This window comes from Ambystoma mexicanum, chromosome 2p (genome assembly GCF_040938575.1).
Source record: "Ambystoma mexicanum isolate Mex_15411 chromosome 2p, UKY_AmexF1_1, whole genome shotgun sequence".
NCBI lineage: Eukaryota > Metazoa > Chordata > Amphibia > Caudata > Ambystomatidae > Ambystoma > Ambystoma mexicanum.
This window is the reverse complement of record NC_090923.1, coordinates 85,586,286-85,603,730: the sequence shown is the minus strand read 5'-3', so window position 1 is coordinate 85,603,730 and position 17,445 is coordinate 85,586,286. Positions and strand designations below refer to the sequence as shown.

General features: G+C 48.5%; 1 protein-coding gene across 4 annotated transcripts in view; it reads right to left on the bottom strand.

The window, feature by feature from the left end:
* The window catches only part of QRICH1 (glutamine rich 1), a 557,471-nt gene that overhangs the window by 275,788 nt on the left and 264,238 nt on the right, over positions 1 to 17,445 (bottom strand). The window lies entirely within an intron of this gene.

Sequence of the window (17,445 nt, the reverse complement as noted above, 5' to 3'; positions counted from 1 at the left end):
TGGGGGCATGGTGTCTTGGTCAAATGATCTTTGGTATGGGGGTTAATATACAATTTGCTCGATATCGAACGCAATGTTAATATCTTACTTAACATGAACACCACCCCGATTGTGGGGGTAATAAAACACAATCGGAGGACGTTGACACGTGAAAAACCTAGATGCTATATACATAACAGTAGGGATAGTATTACAGAACGCATCATCAATGTCCTTTTTTCTACTTCGAAAACTATACTAAGCAGATCCACAAGCCTCAAATACACACACGCAAACTTGCGGACAGGACAGAAGGCTGCATGTGCTTCTAAGCAGATACAAGTCACAAAGGGGATTATGGGGGAAATTACATAGGACTACTGGCGCTTGTGAATCTGCTTAGATTAGCAAGCAGAAGAAGGTGGTGGGAGAGCAGAGGGAACAGTTGCAAATAAATGCCTAAACACGGCTTTTGTATGTGGCTTTTGTATGTGCACAGTAGTGCTGTGTAAATGCGTGGACGGAGCTCCATGTTGCTGCTTTACAGATTGCTTTTAATGGCACATTCAGATTGAAGTCAAGTGTAGCTCCTTTACTAGGTGTTTAATGTGCTCTTGGTGTGAAACAATGTGTTATACTAGAGAACATCCAGCACTGCTGTATGCTTTTGACAATCCATCTTCCAATACTTGCTTTAACGACAATCTCCTTCCCTCTGTGTTGTCCCTGATAAAATAAGTTGGTCTGTTTTCCTGAGCTCCATGGTCTCATTGAGGTAGAACAGAAGGACTCTTCGTACATGAAGTGTATGAAGTGCCCTCTCCCCTATGTTTTAACCGTTTTGGAAGAAGCACTGCTCCAGGTTATTAGCTAGTCCTCCAGATAATATATTCCAAAAGAAAGTACCTTGAACTGAAAATGCAAGCGATTTATCTTGAAAAGTAAGTACCTTTGAAGACCTGGGAACATTGAAATATGACTAACTTGTAAAATGTCATTTTGAATTCTTGCGGTGTGACATACTGGTCGGCCGGTCTTACACCGAACATTGTTTTTTGGGGGGAAACCAGTAAAATATAGTGAACAATTCCCCTAGTTTTGCGGAACCTCATCAATGGCTCTTTAAAAGTAAGGTTTGAACTTACTCTTGAAACAGCAGGTGGTCTTCTTTCGGTAGCTTTTTGGATGTCGCCCTATCATAGCATGCGATAGTTAGATTTAGAATCTGTCCTGGGTAGGGTTTTGGGAAAGTGGAATCTCACTGGGAGAGACTCCCCTTTAGGGGACAACGACTCCCATTTCCATGGGGAACGCCATATACACCAGGCATTATCTGCCTAGATAGGAATAAGAAATACAGGACAATACAACTATGTTTTTAGCTCAAGGTATTGTCAGCATTACATCCATGTACTTGCCTCAAAGGAATGCTGAACTTCCCACATGCTTGATTTACTACCTGTGGTAAACTATACAACCCTTCTTGTAACAGGAGCAAAAATAAAGCGGCTAGCAAGCATTGAGTGGAGGAGAAGAAACCCAATGCTGAGACGGGGCGCAGATGTGAGAATGTCGGAGGGTCAGAGCCACGCAGAACAGCAGAGCCGGCTGTAGTGCAGACGAAGGCGGACACCCGAGGAAAAGACCATCTGCAGCGCAGCGCGTGAATCCTGTGAAGCAGAGGCTGTGCAAAGCAAACCATATCTGGAATCACGACCACATTCAGGACGAGTTGGTATTGAAGCCTGGAAACAGCTGCCGAATCCAGGCATGAAGGGAGAACTGGGTCCTCCGCTCTCAGGACAGAGCTAAAAAGAGAAGCCATATGCAGAAGCGAGCTCCTGACACAAGTAAGTCGGCGAGGGATGGAGCCGTGTTTAACAGAGGTCTGGGGCACAGTGGGAAGCCAAAGGGAGACGTTGCTGCCATGATACAGACCCATGCCGGGCCTTATAAGCAGAAGCACCCCAAAGCGAAGCTTACCTTGAGACCACACAGAAGATGTGGTTGTCCTGGTGACTGCAAACTGACGCCAAAACCAGGAACCGAGACCAGAGTGACTCCTCCGCTCCCAAAGAGCAAGCATAAATGCGAGCGAATGTAGAGACGAGTGGAATCCAAAAAACGCTTGTGGCCACCGCTGCCAAAGAAACACCCTCACTAGAGCAGACCCTGCAACGCTGAAGGTACACAAGTGGCCCAGATTGGTGGGAGTTGGAGAGAGGAAAGAGCAAGTGGGGAAGAAGCAACAATTGTCCTAACCACGAACTAGGGTCAAAGAGGCTTGGAGAGAGAGTGAGATGGAGAGAATGAACAAGAGGATGAGATGGGTTACAGGAATTCAGAAAACCCGAATAGAATAAACCCCCAGAAAGGTCACAGAAACCCACAAGAGAGCCACAAGACGACAGGGGTTACAGATATCCCAGAGGGCAAAGTCACTGGGACAGAGATACCAAGGAAGCCTGAAGGGCCCAAAAAACATATCGAAGAACAGATACGAGGGGAGCAGGGTACCCAATATCTGAACCAAGTGGGGAAGAGACCCACACAAGTGTTGCAGAGGGATCCATCTAATGTAATTTGGACCTTTTGCTTTTGGTGGAACTTCTTTTGTTATTGAACTTTGGGCAACTTCAAAGAACCTTTGATAGACTTACAATAAGTCTTTTCATTGAGAACAAGTTAGTTATTGCTAACCATTGGTCCAGGCCCAGAAGGGATTCCTGGGACAACCAGGGACACCTTTACGGAGAACCAAGAGTGCCAGGCACTCCACCTATTTTCTTTCACGTGTTGAAAAGTGGTAGGGCTAGTTTAGTGGAGGACTACTTTTGATTTTTGACTATCCAAGAGAACCTTTCTTTAATTGTGGTTAGGACGGGAACTTCCTTTTAGCAGTAGGGTCAGAGAGGCGTTTTTTTTCATTTAAATAAAAACTATGGTCGGAGTTCTCCGACTTTTCAAAATATTCTATTGCCAATAACTTTTGACTTGGACAGATTTGGGCGATATATATGGCCCCAAACAAAAAGGCTTTGTCTAGTGGGCCCCAAAGAAACATACTGGTAACAACATATACAGTGCCCACGGTTGATGGCTGTGGCTGGAGGTCATGGCTAATTGGTTCCAAAGAAGCTTATAGCTGTAACATGTAATGTGGCTCTGGCTGAGTTCCATGGCTAGTGAGCCCCAACAAAATGAATTGGCGCTACCTGTACAGTCGCCACAGGCGCTATGGCCAGAAGGGCCCAAAGAAACAGACTGGTGCAATATGTACAGTGGCTGGCCACACCTGAAAGCCATGCCTAGTGGGTCCCAAAGACACAATATTATAACAAAACCCTTGGAATTCAGTAAAAAACATTCAGTGATCGCAACGCAAACAAACCCCCTGTAAAGCAGTGCTCTCATTTCAAGCAAGTACACCTTAACTATGTCCACCGGTGGCGCAGTGCAATGTCACAATGACAGCATCACGGATGGATTCACTGATGACGACATAGGACATTACTGATAAAAAAAAAGTTTGAATATAATTGTTGACTTCTTCATACATATCTTATTGTATTACACTTAACATGGAATAACCAGGTTACTCACCGTAGTGAGCACCTTACTCCTAGTCCATAGTCCCCTTTCCTCCATACTTATGGGACATCACTCGATCCTGTGGGACGGGACCGGAGCACTTTGTAAAAAGCATCCACATTTTTCCAACAATTTGTCCTTCCTCTCTTTCTTGCGCGGGGCCCGGCACACAGCCGTAACTCCGCCCACCTTGGCCCCGCCCCGTTCATCGCCCATCAGTCCTTTTCTATCGCCAGGTCAGAGACCTATAAGCAATAACAGAGGAACCTTATTAGAGGGGACGGAGGGCAGGCGTATAGAGGAAAGGTGGAATAGGAGTAAGGTGGTCACTACGGTGAGTAACCTGGTTATACTCCTTTATCCCGTCCCCTTTCCTCCATACTTATGGGCGATTCCCAAGCACTCCTAACAGTAACTACGGGTGGATGGAAATACCCCTTACTGAAAAAGATTCTTCAGCACAGCCTGACCAAACTGAGCATCAGCTCTTGAGCTCATGCCAAGACAATAATGCTTACAAAAAGCAGATGGGGAGGCCCAAGTAGCTGCCCTAGCGATGGACTCCCAGGGGACATATTTCTGAAAAGCAACCGCGGCTGCCTTGCCCCGCACCAGGTGTGCATGAATACCCTTTGAAGGTTTCAGCCCTTGGACGGTGAAAGACTCTGTGATGCAGGCAGCGATCCACCAAGAAATAGTCGCCTTAGACGCCTCTTTACCCTGAGGGTTACCGAAGGTCACAAAAAGTTGAGAAGAATGCCTAAACTCGGAAGTCCTGTCCAGGTAGAACTTAAGAGCTCTTCTGACATCAAGACAGTGCAGAACCCTTTCAGCTTCCGAGGCAGGGTTCGGAAAAAAGACCGGTAGGGAGATCGACTGATTTAGATGGAATTCAGTTACCACCTTCGGTAGAAAGGCCGGGTTTGTCCGCAGGACTACCTTGTCCTTGTGAAAGACCAAGAAAGGATGCTCCACTGACAAGGCCTGGAAGCTCATTCACTCTCCTCGCTGACGTAACAGCGACCAGAAAGGACACTTTCCATGATAAGTACTTGAGGGCCACCGTGGCCATTGGTTCAAAAGGTTTATGGCACAGCGCGGTCAGGACTACATTAAGGTCCCACGGCAGATGCGGACTACGAACCGGAAGGTAGAGGCGTGTCAAGCCTGCAAAATGCCTCTCAACCGCTGGTATACTCAGAGAATAAGAACATTGGTCTGTAGAAAGATAAGCGGAAACCACTGAAAGGTAAGTTCTGCATGACAGAACGTGAACACCTGACTCTGCTAGGGAGGACACAAAGAACAGTACCATGTCAATAGTAGCCACCCTTGGATCCAATTGCTTCTCCAAACAACAATGACAGAACCAGAGCCATTTACTCCTGTATTGGGATCTGGTCGAGGGTTTCCTGGTAACCTGTTCGGCGGATACACCAACAGGTGTTGAAGTTCTGAGAACAAAAACCTGGCCGGCCACCACGGGGCTATGAGTAGAAGCGAACAGTTCAGAGTTCTTCAGCTTCCAAATTGCCCGATGGACTATAGGCAGAGGCGGGAAGGCGTAAGCTCTCATGTTGTGCCATGGACTCTCGAGAGCATCCCCAGAGAGGAGGCTCCCAGCCCCCCTCTGGAGGCATACTGAACAAGCTTCTTGTTTACCGCCGTAGCGAAGAAGTCCACCTCCAGTGTGCCCCAATGTGAGAAAATCCATGAGAGGACCTCCGCCTTCAACTCCCACTCGTAACTGACCAGTGTCTGCCGGCTGAGGGCATCCGCTGTGACGTTCAGCTAGCCCGGGATGTGTACTGCAAGCAGCCACACCATGGGGGGGGGGGGGGACTTTGTTCCCCCCTGCTTGTTGATGTAATCCATTGACACCACATTGTCTGTGCCTATGCGGACCACCTTGTTGGCAATGAGCGCCAGAAAGAAAGCCAGAAGCTACAAATGATTTATGTGTAGGAGCTTGTCCTGAGGCGACCAGAGGTCTGAGACCTGAAGAAGATCTAACGTCGCACACCATCGCAGAAGGGAGGAGTCCGTCGTGATCGTCACCGTGGGGGTTGGGTACTGAAACCCCACGCCCCCCGACAGCTTGCGGAGAGATGACCACCAATCCAGGTCCACTCAAGGAATCCGGAATCATTATCCGCTTGGAATCCGGGTCCACAGCCTGACGCCAGGAACTCCGAAGAGCCATTTGGGACCGTCTTATCTTAGAGCCAGCACACACGAGGCCATGAGGCCATGAGGCCCATTAGCCTCTGGAACCACTAGGCCGACATGCTCTCCGACTGCGCAAACATCTGACACGTGGCTAACAGATCCGCCATTCTGTCCCCGGTCAGGTGCATTCTGCAGTCGATCGTGTTCCAGCGAAAACCCAGGAAAATTAGGTCCTGCGAGACCGTCATGGAAGATTTCCGCCAGTTCACAGACAGCCCAAGATGGAACAGGAGCTGAAGACGAGACTGGAGATTGCCTGCTGCTGCCAGCGGACAAGGACTGCGTAAGAGCCAGTCGTCCAAATATGGATACACATGGATACCCTGGAGATGAAGATAGGCCGCAATCGCCGACGACATCTTCGTGAAGACACGCAGCGCAGAGCTGAGGCCAAAAGGAAGCACTCGAAACTGGAAGTGCTCCTCTCCCAAAGAGAAGCAGAGATACCTCCTGTGTGGGTTCCAAATCAGGATGTGCATGTACGCGTCCTGAAGATCCACAACGCTGAGCCAATCGCCCATCTGCAAGGAGGAGTGTATCTGGCTGGGCGTGAGCATCTTGAATTTCTCTTGGGGTAGAAGAAGATTGAACTGGGAAAGGTCTAGGATGGTGCGCAGGCCAGCCTGGTTGGGTTTGGGCACCGTAAACAGCCGGGAGTAAAAGCCTTCACCTCGCTCCCCAAAGGGAACGGGTTCCACAGCTCTGAAGGAGGGAGCGAGCCCAACAGCTGATAAGGACGGTTGAGGGGTGGGGTATGGGGTAGAGGTAAGCGGAAGCCCGCCCGAGCGACTGACGAGACCCATCTGTCTTCTGTGATGGTCTGCCACGCCTCCCAATGAGACGCAATGCGTCCTCCCACCTGGGTCTCGTGCGAGCGTGGAAAACCCTCATTTAGTAGGTTTATCAGTGGCGGTGCCGCCTGAACCTGAGGAGGAGGCTGAAGAGCGGGAGAAAAAACACGTCCGTTGTTGCCTACGGCGGTTGTTCCCGCAGGGGTATCCACTCTGCGAGATTTGCATTTGAGGAAGCCCCCAAAGCCAGAGGACGGTCGACGGTCTCTGGGTTTTGAAAGGAGCCCTTAACCAGGACAGACAATGGCTTCGCTATCTGAGTGCTATCCTTCGTCTTGGTGAGCGCTACATCTGTTGTAGAATGAAAGAGCTCCTTACCATCGAACGGAAGGTCCAACACCTTGTCCTACAATTCTTTTGAAAAATATAGTGGCATGCAGCCATGCCTGCCGTGAGGTATCAACCCCCAGCAGAAGGCCCCAAGCCGAGGTGTCTACATGATGAGCCACAGCCTCCAGGAGATCCTAGGCCAAGACCGTGGCGTCGGATAGGCCACCTTTGAAGTCTTCCAGCTTCTCCACCGGGATAAACTCCTCAAACTCCGACAGACCTTTCCACATCCACATGTTAGCTCCCGCTAAAATCAATTCAGCGTTGGCCTGCCTGAGCTGCAAGCCGAGTTGGCGAAGATTTTCCTCCCGAGGGAGTCTAGGAGCTTGTCCTCCTTTCCCAGAACCTGAGTAGCTGTCGTGGAAGAGGATGCTGCAGGCCTGGACAGCAAAGTGGCCGCAGCCACCACTGTGGAGGAGGGAGGTGGACAAGACGACAGGGCCACCTCTTCTGAAGAATGCAGCCTGCATCTCGCCTCAATTTTCTTATTGACAAAAAGTCCAGAGTGTGGCTTTTCCCAGACTCTGCGGACCTCGGCCAGAACGTCCTTCTGCAAGAACAGGCCAGTACGCTCCAAGGTAGACAGGGTGAACGCCCCAGAAAGCACGCTCTCCTGCGGATCGGGTGCCTCGGGCACCGGGACATCTAAGAAACTCATGTCCAGTACCTGGTCATGAAAAGCTCTAATAGAGCGGGGAAGGTCCTTGTTGTCCTGATCGCCTTGGGTGTCATCTGACAGGTCAGGATCCTGCTGAGCCGTGTCAGGCGCTATCTTGTCCACCGGGGACAATTGAGGCAAAGGCGGAAGTGTCGGGGACGGCACCGTAGGCAAGGGAGGCGCCGGAGGAATGGGTGGTGCCGGAGGTGCAGGTGGACATATCTCCCTAAAAAGCCCTTTGAAATATTCCCTCATGGGGTCGGTACGCATAAGCGTTTGAAATTTACCGAAAAAGGTGTCCCCCGGGGACTGTTTCGGAACCTGAGGAGGCCTCTCATGAGGTGGACAAATCAAGGAACGTAACGGGAAAGGGTGCCACATAGGCCCCTCCACCGACGTATCCACATAAATCAAAGGGGCCGACCCCGCAGGCAATGAAACATTTTGCGGAAGAGGTATCCGGCCGTTCCAATCGTAAATTGGCCGATAAGGATGCGCACAAGGGACTATGTTCACCCAAGGGACCAAACCCTTCACCTGAGGCCGATGGCGTGGTTGTAGGGGGTAGCACCTAAAATGGCTGCTGCCGTCGTGGCGGGAACAGGCGCCATTTTTTCCTCATCTGAGGGGAACTGCGGCACGTGAGGAAGGGACACAGGGGTCCCTGTCGATGGATCAGGGATCTTAACTTTAGCCTCAACATAAGGAACCTCAGCAGAGCCGGTACTGTGAGGCCTGGAATGTTTTTGTGACATACCAACCGCCAACTCAGCCTTTGAAGGAAGGACCTCGGCACTGCCGGTAAAAGAAGAACTTTGCTTCTTTGCCCCCGCAACAGGTCTGGTATCACCGCAGGAGCGGGAACGGTGAGAAACAGCTTTCACCAACAAGGCCTTGTCAGGCCTCTCAGAACTGTTGGTAGCTTTAGCCTCTGAACGAGGGACCTCGGACCAAGGTCTGGTAACAGCCTTATCTATGCAAGCCTCGAACATCCGTTCGGTAACGACAAGCCCACCCAAGGCCTCGGGGCGCACCCCGGTCTTATTTTTGAGGGAAGCCGACAGAGGCCTCAGAGCGAGCTCTGGTATCCCACGAGTCAGTAGAACTGGGTCTACAAACAGCCTCCACAGGAGGGGCCTCAGAGCATACTCTGGTAGAATTATTAGGCCCAACGGGCACCTCAGGGCGAACCCCGGTGACAGAGCGATCAACGCCCCGCCCCTCCCGGCCCGAGAGGAACCAGGAAAGGCATCCTCCGGCCGGGGTGCTCTGAAAAGTAAAGAACTTACTGGGCGTTTTTTCTTCTCGGAGTTCGTCGGAACACCTCCTCCCATCGCCCCAACCGCCGTTGAAGTGCCCGGACCGAAAGGGAGTCGCAGTAAAAACAGGAGTCCCAACAGTGATCCGGACCCAAACACTAAGCAAAGAGGATGGGGATCCGCCCTCGCGAAACGACGGTGACATGATGAACAATCTGGAAAGTCTAGTTTGAACGACAGACAGACTAGTAAACTATCGCTAGCGAGAGCCAGAGAGGAAAAAGAGAAGAAAATCTTCCGAGAATGCAAGTGCGTCCAGTCCCGAACGAGCGGAGAAAAGGACTGATGGGCGATGCGTGGGGCGGAGCCAAGATGGGCGGGGTTACGGCCGCGTGCCCGGCCCCGCGCAAGAAAGAGGAAGAGCACATTTTTGGAAAAATTTGGTGCTTTTTACAAAGTGCTCTGGTCCCGTCCCACAGGAGGACAGAGAGATGTCCCATAAGTATGGAGGAAAGGGGACGGGACGTAGGAGTATATACTGATATATGGTATGAATATGTGTGGATATAACAAAAAAATGATCATATATTAAAGAGCGTGCCTGTGTGCATTGCGATAGAATCGAATCCAAGCATTTGAATGTAGATTAATATCAAACATACTATATAATAAAAGGCCAGACGTATGTTTGTCCAAACATGCATCTGTTGTAGCATTACGCATACAACAATAAGACTTCAAGTACATCTTCCAAGCAAACAAAATGTGCATTTTAACAAGAACATACAATTAGCTACAGAAAAGGCCCAAGACAGGGATACTACTGTAACGGCATACTTCAAACATATAAACAGAAATTCATTTAATTAAGCATCATTTCTCTGACAAAATACATTACTTCTGTATTATGAAATTAGTCATCGTAATATTTTAGTACGTATTATATCAATATTTTTCAAGTACATTTTAAACTGACTTAAATTTATTTTGTGATCTCAGGTCTACTTGGAATCATGTTGCACGTGAATTGCATTACTCTGATAACTCTCAACATTATATATTTGAGTCAAAAACCTAGATGTGGCATCCAAGACAATGCAGAGCAGATACAATTGGCTTTATGTACAATGTTGAACTTTCAATGGATTCTGTGAAATTTTGAGGTTACTACACATAAAAGGATTAAGAAACTTTGCAAAAAGTAAACTACGTTAAAATACACCACAATATATTTACACTATGGTCTTCCTTTACTGAAATTATCCCGTGTACACAGGCTTTTCCACCAGTACAAAAATATTCAGTTACTTATGCTACGAAATTACGGTTATAGAAAAATAATGAAGATTAGAAACTAAATATGTAATTATAGACATGGGAATTGTATTACTAATATTTTTAGTAATATCTTCCAAAAATAAAAAGGATACATTTTTATTGAAATAATATATTTCCTTCTTAAGTACTTTAATGCTTAAATACTATTATTCTTCGCAATAATGTTGGACATGACTTACATGTGTATCAAACTACATTTAAACAAACAAGAGCAGAACACAATATGTACATATACGTTATGTTACAAAAAAGAGCTTTCATATTTCAAAGTGTAATTCATCAAACCAGTGATATCACACTGATTTCTGATAGTGTATGGTCCCGAGCGGTTGGTTATCCTTCTGGAGGATACGTTTATTAAAGGCATACAGAGTTGACCATTTTGCAGATCAAGCATATCAACGAGGACACACATTTGAACAGTTACTCAGTCTGCTTTGACCCAGAGTGCAACAGTACGTGTGAGCATGTTGAATTAGTAAAGGCCTGTATAACCTATTTGAATGGGGGGCTGGATCATGAACTTTGTAAGTCACCAAGTGGGCTATGCTAAATGGCATCAAAGAGAATGACCTCAAAAGACCTTTGATGAAATGACTACTGTTCTTTAGGAGTAAAGGGAGGAGTAATGCTTTCTAAACTCCTGCTTAGCCCCACACTACTATTCGAAGAGCTGTGATGGCAATCAAAGACATAACTGGTACAACAAGATTGGTATGCCTGATTCACCCATTAGGTTAGCTTTAGCATAGGTCAGACAATACTTTTCAAGAGGGTGTGAGCCAGCATGAAGCGATCCAAAACAGCATAAGTACTCAAATAAATGTCCAATTAAAGTTCTAAAAAATAAGACTAATTGAAATAAAAGGGCAATCTATTAAAACATGAATAATCCACGGTTATGAGATGTCCAGAGAATGCAGAATTGTGCAGAAAGGGCACCTTGGGTATTGAACAGGGGTCTGCAAGTATATAGTCTTGCAGAAAAGTCAAACAAGTTTAAGAATGTTTAAGAATACGTAAGGCATACAATGGAGTACACCCATCGAAAAATAAAAATAAAATTAAAAAAAAAAAAGCCAGTTATCCCATATCTTCTTTCAGAAGCTCGACGGCGGCAAGCCAGGTCTCTGGACACTTTCCAGTGCGTCAGGTTGGGCTTAAGTTTTGCTTGCGACTTGGGACAGGCAGGCGATGAGTTGGCGTAGTGTTACGCTCACCTGGTCTCTGCGGATGCATTGGGGCACGGTTGCAGCCCTCCCAGGAATTTGATCACCCCCGTTGGATCTCTCCCCCTGCGGACTGGCAGTGGGCTGCAACAATTGGCAACACTGCTCCTACGTGGATATGAGAAAACATGAGTGCGCTCATCAGTGACTATGGTACCTCTCAAAACCTTATACCCAAGGTGCGATTTCTGTGGGCATGTCTTGGCCCAATAAGGCTCATCTGTTAATTATTGATGGTGAGCTCTCCGTCCTGCTACTTCTGGCAGGGGCGCTTGTTGATGGGCCTTCACTGATCCCTGGTGAGTAATAGTCCACTCCGGCTGCGACTATTCTTCTCTTGGTTGGTACTGTTTCTCAGTGTCTCTTGTCTTTTCCTCTTTGTTTTTCCCCTTCTCGCTTTCTGTCTTGTATTCTTGCTCTCGATTTGTTAATTCCTGAATAACATTTTCTCTTCTGTTTTCTTCCCAATAGATGGAATGGCAGCTCAACAAACTGTGGAGGTGTGGAACGCGGCGGGAGGAAGATAAATGGAACGCAATGTCCGACAACAGGTAAGTGATGGTTTAAGGTAAAGCACGAGATGCGGTGGGAGCGAGACCTTAAACTTAAAAAGACATTAACCTCTAACCTTGCCTTTTGCTTTTACTTGCAGGTGCTGCGGTCGTGGACGATTCGTGTACTGCTGCAGTGCCAAGAAGGGGGTTTCAACATCCTCTAAGCCGTGAAGATGAGCTGCTGTCCCTGAATGAAGAGTCCAGCGCTCCAGAAGGTTTGAAGGTAAGCTGCGGTGCCAAGATGAAGAGGACGGCGTCCCCGAAGATTTGAAGAAGACGCGCACAGGTGAGAGCAGATTCCCCAGATGTTAAGTATAGAAGCAGGATTTCCAAGATAAATTTTAATCCCAGGTGGCGGTGAGCGTTACGCTGCATGGATGTGCAGAATAACGCGAAGCGTCTGCCTCGTGGATTGGAAGAGTTTATATAGCTGTGATCGTGGGCACGCCCACCAAGCCTGGCTTGCCTGCCACTCCTAGTGAGTCAGCACGTGCAAGGCAACCCAGTAATAGCAGGCCCACCCCAGAGTACACGTGGGGCTGCTTTAAGTGATGGAAGTTCCCACGATAAATGCACCTTTCACCCGGAATGAGGTGCTATGCTTGCAATAAAAGCATTTTGTCCCAAATAAATGTTCTTGTTGACTGTTATTTATGAGCCTGGCGCCCAGTCTGTTCTTGGCCCGATGACCACGATACGTAGCTTGTCTGGGACGAGATACAGGTAAAGTGGCGCTTCAGCAGTAAGCTGGCTCGACTGGCTCCAACAAAGTCATTCACGTCGACAAGTGGCCTCAGCTGGTGGCTCAAAGCAACTTGCAACAGACAATGACATTCGGCATATCTCGAAGGACCTCGAGTCGGCTCAACCTTGAAACAGTGTCAATGGCAACTCTGAGTCTTTGCAGCGGGCCAAAGGAGCTCATAGAAACTTGAATTTGCATAAAGGCAAAGACTGCTTCTTTTGCTCCTAAAGGGCTGGGCAGTCTTTCACCATGTCCCAGAGGAAATTATAATCCATCTTCTGTCCATCCCAGCGGATCTATGTGATCACTGAGAAAATAAATTCTGAATCCAAAAATGTCATACATTTTAACATAATTATATGCAGGTGGAGACCCCCGCAACCTCCCGTACTTGACGTATTGTCATATCCCCTCCACCCCCACACAAGTGCAATAACTATTTAGTCATTTTCGGATTTGGAATTTTGGGCAGTGGAATTATGGGGTGATCTGTCCCGGCTAGGCAAGACTCCATTCTGCGTCAGAGCACAGGGACTCCAGCAATTATCTCCGTAGTATGGCATTCCCATTCTGTTGCAGAGGGTCCTTTGAAGCTCCCAGCCCACCACTGGAAGAGATGTGCAATGTTACTATGGGCGATGTATCGACGTTTTTCAGGCAAAGAACAGCATCCTGTGCAAGGCCCACCATCTGTTAGGGGTATAATTTCCAGGCCAGGTAATGCACAAATGGTGCTGCGTCCAGAGGCCAAATGAAATTATTGATGTCAGATTGGGGTTTGATATTTTTTAACAGTACCTCCTCATATACCACTATATCAAACGTCAATATAGGATATTTATCTTTAATCAAAGCCCGGCCATTAGACAAATTAGGTTATGCTCAAGGGATATGCTTCTCCAGAGTTTTCTTGATTATTTAACAATTTACACACTTCACATCAAAAGGGGAGGGAGATTCCATTCCCTTAAATTCCACACTTTTGGGGGCCTGCTTTCCCCATTTTCCAAGTTTATCCATGTTGACTGGATGCAGGTGACAGATTCGCTATTATGTCTAGTTTCCTCTCCCACCAGGACTCTCGTTTGGTCACTTGGGTGCGGGTCCCAGACTCGCTGAATGCCTGGTTTACTCTCCTGCCAGGACTTTAACTGGATCAATATTTGGGTGCAGGGCCCAGACTCCCACTTCTCATCAGTCACCTTCTCATTTATATAATTCCATGATTCGTTAATTATACTTTACATATATTAGGGTCAACAAACCCTTTTCATTCATCTTAGTCTCTTTGCTCAATCGCCCCGGAGTCCAGGCTCCACTTTTTGGGCATACCAGTTTCATCAATGGGACACATCTACCATGAAGCTCCCCAGCGTCTTAACCTCTCTCTGCTCACCACTCTCAGACGGCAGCTATGGCGTCCTTCGCATCGCACCGTTCTCGCTGCTGCTTGCTTGCTAGCTAGCTGAGAGCCTCCCGCCTGCTCTCCGGGTTCCCTCATTACTTGGAACGTTAATGGTCTGGTAAAAGGGTTTGGGTCTCAAGTTTCTTAATAGGCATTCCGCGGATGTGGTGCTGCTCCTTGAAACATCTGGCAGGATCATATGCGTGCTATTCAGGTGAACTAATTACATGAGTGCAACACATGCCGGCTTCGAGGGGCTAGCAGGGGATGCTTATTCATGAGCGGTTACCTCTCCAAATACTTTCCCTCCAAAGGGACCCCCCCAGAGGAGGTTTGTCATGATAGTGGGAGAATTGTGGGGGAACAACTATCAGTATCCTGGCTGTACTTGCCCCCCCAAACCCACTCCCCAAAACCCGCTGTTCCTGGATCTTTTGGACATCATTCAGTACCTCTTGTTCTCTCACCAACCTGATCTGTGGATTGTGGGAGGAGATTTTAACAAAGTTAAGGATGCATCTGTGGACCGTACCCACATGTGGGGCAGAGATTCCACAATACCCATCAACTGCATACCTTCACTGCAGCGGTTGACCTGTGTGATGTGTGGAGGGTAGCCAACGGAAGAACTGGGGGTTTCTCATTAGACTCCATGGTACACGCCTCCATGTCCACATTGGATTACTTTTACGTCCTGCAAACGCAAGCACACCGGGACTCGTCATCCAGGTTTTTGGCGAGGGGCATCTCTAGCCACTCCTTCTTGCACTAGAGAGTGGAAGACCAAGGGCCTCAGTCGGGGTGACGACTTTGTTATTATCTTGGTTTCCCCAACATCCTGGCAGGGATCAGGACCAACACTGAACAATACTTTGCACTTAACACTAGATCGGTTGACAGTCCAGTGACATTATGAGAGGGTTACAAGGCGGTGCTGAGAGGGAGGGGGGGGGGGGGATTGGCAGCCCTGATCGCCTCCAAACGCAAGAAAAACGTCCGGCTGGTAAAGGAGGCCAAATCCGCAGCTGAAGAGCTGGAAGAAGATTTCCAAAACGGCATACCTGCAGAGTTAACCTCTGGACAATAATAGGCTCCATGTCTTTCTCGAAACCAGGCGACTAACCTGGACTCAGATCACAGAGGAAGTGATTGCAGAAGCCACCTCTCAACTTCAATCTGGGAAATCCCCTGGCCCAAACGGGTTCCTGGTGGAGATATGGAAGTGGGTGGATGACCAGACTGCCCCACGCCTGTTCAAACTATTTCTCCACAGCAAGGAAGATGGCGCCTTACCCCCGGACCCGAGGCTGGCCACTATAGTTGTCCTTCCGAAAAAAGGAAAGCCTCCCCACGTTCCTGTTCCTCCTGCCAGCCTATTTCAGCCTATTTGAAATAGTGCACCCAAGATCGTGGCTAAAGTGCTTGCCAACAGGTTACAGCGGGTGATTACCTTTTTAATCCACCCCGACTAGTGTGGCTTTCTCATTCAATAATCCACCTACAATAACATCGGGCATCTCCATCTGGCGACAGATCGAGCCTTGGTCCTCCCTGAACCTTTAGCACTTCCAGCCATCGATTTTGAAAAAGCCTTTGATTCGGTTCTCTGGGAGCACCTGTGGGCGGTGCAGGCGGGAATGGGGAAAAGTTGGGTCAAGCTCCTATACTTGGCTCGTCACCATGGTATGGGGTGAATGGGATAACGTCTAGATCTTTTCCCTTGGGATGGGGGACACAGCAGGGCTGCCCCCCTTTCCCCCCCCTCTTGTTTACAATCGCAACAGAGCCACTCGCCATCAGGCTCTGCACAGACCTGAACTGGGGAGGTTTTCGTTGGGCCACGGGTCACGAGGATAGGATCTCCTGATACGCGGATGATGTACTAATATTCCTGAGTGACCCTGTAGTGACTCAGTGTCTCCGAGACAGACGACTACGGGTCTCAGTTAACTGCCACAAATCGATTATATTCCCGGTGCAGGGTGGTGACCAAGCAATCTCCCTAGATAACCCCTATGAGGCCCCGGAGGGCATTCGGTATCTGGCGATGTATGGGAGTCTGGACCCCTGGTTTTTTAACATGCAACCTTCATACGATCGTGCAGCGATTTCAACAGGTTGAGAGACATTGGCACGCTATTCCTGTATCACTTCTGGGACAGGCGGCACTGTTCAAAAAGCTCATTTTACCCAGGTTTCTCTATGTCCTTTAGAACCCAACCGTCCGGAACCACGGCCTGGGGTTGATAGATGAGACTCCATTCTCAGAGAGTTGCTAAGGAATGGGAAGCAATACAGGATTGCTCTGTCCACGTTGCAACACTCGTGTGTGTGGGGGGAAGGGGGGTTATAGGGTTGCACAATCTGCTACGCTATTGGGCATCACAGATGCAGTGATTAATGGCTGGTTCTACGAGGACCCAGAGGAGCCTCATTAAGACCGAACAAGCATGGATGGGGGAGGGTACACTGGGCCAAGCTCTATATGGAGGAGGAGGGGGCCAGTCCTTGCCTGCAACACCCAGACACATAATAGGGATGTGGGGGGGGCAGACTCTGGCTCAACCCCTGTGGCAAAACTTGTTCCTGCTTCGAGATTAACATGTTTGAGGTGCTCCGGAGATGGGCCTCCTGTGGCATTTTGACTTTGGGTCAAGTTCTGACCGATGGAGATGTGGTTCTCTTCCCTACTCTGCAGGCTTCCTACGGGCTCCCAATGACAGAGTTACCGGCATGTTCAGATAACCCATGCGTTACGCGCACAGTTTACAAACACACAGGATTATTCAGCCCTAATCCCCGATGGAAGCAAACATTGTCACAGCAAATTCCTCAGCAGGTTATCTTTTTCCACACAGGGATTGGAAGGGTTGCAGCACAAATGGGAGGCGGAAGTGGGGGCCATAGACTGAGGACTGGATTGAGGGCCTGTGTCCCCAAGGGAGGTGGCCATTTCCTCTCAGTTTCGCCTTGTGCAACTGAAGATTCTGCACAGAGTGCACTATCCTCGTACACTGCTTTTTAGATGGGGGTGGACCGAACATGGGGGTGCCTAAAATGTGACCAGGCAAATGATACTTTTGCCATATATGGAAATGCCCGCTTGTCCAACGTTTCTGGGGCAGGATCCTGAATAAACTGGCTGGGGTGATTAGTGATCCGGTACCTGCAGATCCCAAGATGCTGCTGTTGGGCAATTGGGGGGACCCACTCCTACAACCGACAGGATAAGCTAATATCGAAAGCAGTTATTTCGGCAAAAATAAATATAGCCATG